The sequence below is a fragment of the Cavia porcellus genome, unplaced genomic scaffold (genome assembly GCF_034190915.1).
Source record: "Cavia porcellus strain 051 isolate PalLab524CR breed Dunkin Hartley unplaced genomic scaffold, mCavPor4.1 scaffold_24, whole genome shotgun sequence".
NCBI lineage: Eukaryota > Metazoa > Chordata > Mammalia > Rodentia > Caviidae > Cavia > Cavia porcellus.
Genome location: NW_026947507.1, coordinates 14,505,740 through 14,509,803, shown reverse-complemented (window position 1 = coordinate 14,509,803; position 4,064 = coordinate 14,505,740). Strand labels below are relative to the sequence as shown.

General features: G+C 46.8%; 1 pseudogene; it reads right to left on the bottom strand.

The window, feature by feature from the left end:
• Positions 1-1,799: 1,799 nt before the first annotated feature.
• On the bottom strand, positions 1,800-2,258 carry LOC111756599 (fatty acid-binding protein 5-like; annotated as a pseudogene).
• Positions 2,259-4,064: the final 1,806 nt, after the last annotated feature.

Genomic DNA, 4,064 nt, shown 5'->3' with positions numbered 1-4,064 from the left:
ACTTCTTTTATGCTGGATCGTGCTCTAAATGTTTTGCATCAATGGTTTACCCCATTTTTACACACACACAAATCCCAGCCTGATAGAGTATCTCTCCCTCCTGAAGCTGTGGAGGCACAAAGTAAAGTAAATTTTCCAGGGTCACACAGATCACAGAAAACAAAGTTAGAATTCGAACCTTTGTAGTCCCAACCCCAAAATTTAACCTGTTTCCTCAATTTGGTGTGAAGATTTAAAAAGCTCAATACCAAATACATAAACAGCTCTGTTCCTGGTATTGGTCTGAAACAGTCAGGTCCTTGTGAAACTTATAGTCATTTTCTCATCACTGAGATAAAATACTTGATAACCACAAATTAAAGGAAGAAACATTAATTTAGCTCATGGTTTTGGGGAGTTCAGTACATGGTTGGCTGGCTGTAAGGCAGAAATACAGGAAGGAAAAAATGAGATTGGAAACTGCTATGGCTTAACTGTGCACCCCAAGGGTTCGTGTGCTGGAACCAGAAAGCAGAGAGAGAAGGGCAGGGAACAAGAATACCTTCTTCCAGGTTATACCCCACTTCCTGCCAGGCCTGACCGCCTAACAGCATTCAGTTATGAACTAATCAGTGGATTGACCTACGCTGAGTACATAATCCAATCACCTTTGTAAAGCCCAAAACTCAAAATGAGGGACTTTGGGGGGATATTTTGAATCTAAACCATAATAGGACCCAAGATTCAGCTCAAAGCTTTAGTTCCACCTCTAGTTGCACTTTAGGCCTCCAAAAGCTTTGCACATATTTCTCTATTAGGGACAATTTATTGAGAGCTATGTGCTGTGAAACTTGTAAGGAATTTACATGCCACATCTCAAAGTCAATTTATAAACCCTGAGCAGTAGATTGTATTGTCTTCCCATTGTACAGCTGAGGTAGCTGAAGCTGAGGGCTTTTATGAAAAGCTGGACAAACATTTGAATGCAGGTGTGTGGCTTCAAAGCCTGAGGCCTCTTTTTCCAGGGTCCCCACCCCCACAACAATGGCCATACTTGCTGGTTCAGTGTCTGGCTCCAGAGTCTGCACCCTTTAGAATCACCCTTGCTCACACCTCCAGCTTTCTGGTACTGGGCAGGTGATAGGCCATTGCATTGTAACCAAAGTACTACCCGCAACAGTGCGGCAGAACTCCTCTTTAGATTTTAGTGCCCTGCCAGGCATGGTGGCTCATACCTGTAATCCCAGCACTCAGGAGGCTGAAGCAGGAGAATCCTTGCGAGTTCGAGACCAGCCTGGGCTACAAAGTCAGCTCAAGGCCATCCTGAACTGCATAGTGAGATTCTGTCTCAAAAAGAGAAAAAAAAAAAAAAAAAAAAGATTTTAGTGCCCTGCTCCCCAGGCCCTTTTGCTGATGCTTGAGATCACGTTTGATATCTGTGGTCCACTAGTTCACACTTGCCAGTTGCAAAATGCACCTTTTTGTGAGAACTGTTTTTCTTTTTTTCGTTGTTGTTGCTGTTGTTTTTAGCATAACCAAAGAGATGATCCTGGTTAAATCAACACTTGAAACAGCTGCTTCCAGGCCTGGAGATTTAGCTCAGTGGCATAAGCACATGCCTGGCAAGCATGAATTCATGAGTTCGATCCCTGGTACCAAAAAAATAAAATTAAAAAAAATAAGTAGTTGCTTATAAAATGCTTATGATAAAGGTCACTGACCATAGTAATGACAAAAAAACAAAAAGTATGAAGATTCGCTCACTAAACTGAGCTTATATATTCTCAAAGCTAATTCCTGCCCAAATGAGGATGGAATAGTTATTCTACTTTTTCATGAGAGTTGAGTACAATGTTCATGACACAGTCCACAACCAACTTCCCATTTTGCAGTTTTCTGGTGATTGTGCTTTCCTTCCCATCCCACTTTTGGTGCTGAACCAACACACCACCTATAAAGGTACAGACGTCTGAGGTTTTCGGCCATCAGCTATAGTTTCTTCAAATTTCTCTCCCAGGTTACGGGAAGCTGTGTTGTTTGCAGAGTGCTCTCAGAGTGAGCTGGTTGCCATCGTAAATGATGATATAAAACGGCTTAGCCACTGCACCCATTTTTCTCCTAGCTCCCACTCCTAACTCGTTCATGTGGCCCTCAAAGCCTCTGTTCTCCACCAGACACCACCTTTCTACCAGCTACTGAATGGTGGCCGCAGTGGGTGTGGGCAGTGGCTGTGTGGGCACAAGCAGCAGAGCTGTTCCTCTCGGGGAGTGTGCTGCCATGAGCACTGTTTTTGACTGGGCCTGCACTCACTCTGGGAAGCGTGTGAGCGCTGCCAGGCCTCTAACCAGTAGCTTCAAGGCTGGGGGTGGGGTGGGGTGGCAAAGAGACACACTTTCCAGGACCCAGGGGCTTCCTGGAACCTGCCCCACCTGCTCCACCAACCTCCCCTGGAAAGCGGCTTCTCCCAGAACTTCCATCCAGCTGCCCCTGTTCCCGCTACGCTGTGGGGTTGGGGCCTCTACTCCCACAGGTCCTGCCTTCTCCTACTCCCACAGGTCCTGCCTTCTCCTTGGCCGCTTTTCTCCTTTTGGGAACCAGGCTTGTGTTCTCAGGAACCCCTTTTCTCCCACATCCAAACCATTCATGAGGACTACAGAGCCTCCAAGTGACTCGGTCTAGCACCCATTCTCTGCCCCCTGTGTCTCTTCATGGGCAGGTATTTTGCTTCCTCTTCCCTGAGCCCTCTCCCTCCAGCCACAGTGAGCACCAGCTCATCTTCCTTGCCAGGTCTCACGCTTCTGGGCCTTTGCCTTAGAATCTAACTGAACCCTGCCAATTGATTTCCGGTTTTCCAATTGCTCCTGAGTCCCCAGATTCACGGCACACCCCCACCTCGTCATGCCCCTACCCGCCTTCCCCAGGAGGGAAATTTCAGACATTTTAAAATAGAACAAATCAAAGTGCAGAGGCCGATGCCAAGCGCTGCTCAGCAGGATCGCCGGGAGGCTCCAATCCCTCCTGCTGGAAGGCCTACCCGGCAGACTCTGCCTCCTCCCGTCTGTTCACATCCTGCCAGACTCATATCCAGCTGGTGGAGATGATGTTCAGACTGCAGGCTGCTGGCAGGAAGCAAGGAGCCAGGAGGGAGAAGCACCAGTGGGACGGAGAAGCGCCTGTTCCACTCACGGCCTCAGCCTTGACCTACAGCGGCTGTAGGCCAGAGCACACTCGAGGGCTTTCCGTGAAGCCTGGGCTCAGAGAAGCCCAGGATAAGGCAGGTGACTCAGACTCAACCAATTTCAGATCAACAATGATTTATGAGTATAAATACGGGGTATTGTCCGGGCAATATTTGGGACATACGTATGCTAAAATGTATTCACTGTTGTTGACACAAAATTCAAATTTAACTAGTCATTCTGTTTTGTTTGGTTTTGTTTATGCATGTGCTAAATATGAAAGCTTAAAGTGAAGCATAACTACCTGACTGTGCCTGTTCCCTGTCCATGCTAACCCCTCCAGGGATGCGGAAAGAAAGGGAAATAGGCGAGAGGACAAAGACAGCAGTGACAAGGTACCACTAACTGATGGCTTAAACAACCGAAACTTAACATTTCTCAAGGCTGAAAGCCCAACACCAAGGTGTCTTTCTTTTCTTCTGTGAGCTCCACTCCTGTGGCAGCTGGTAACCCATGCCTTGTAGACCTCAGTGGTCACGTAGGGTTCTCCCCATGAGCCTCTGGGCTCTGCTTTCTTTACCTGTAAGGTAAAGCCATTGGGTGTGGGCCCATCCTAAGGCAACATGAATTCATCTCAGCATGATTAAGATGGTGAATGCCTTATAAGTTTCAGGCCTACATGAATTTGGTGGAAAGTCTTCAGTCCAGAAGAAAGGATTAAGTGTCTGACTTTACTTTGTATTCTCTCACACTTACCTCTCTGAAAATCTGCAATGTTAAATGACAACAAAACCAATCAGAAAAGAAACATCAGCTAGCTACTTGAAAAGCTGGCAAACTAAAACCACGCACTGCAGGGTAGCAGGAGGTGACATGCTATGACATCTTGAGCTGAACCAAAACAGT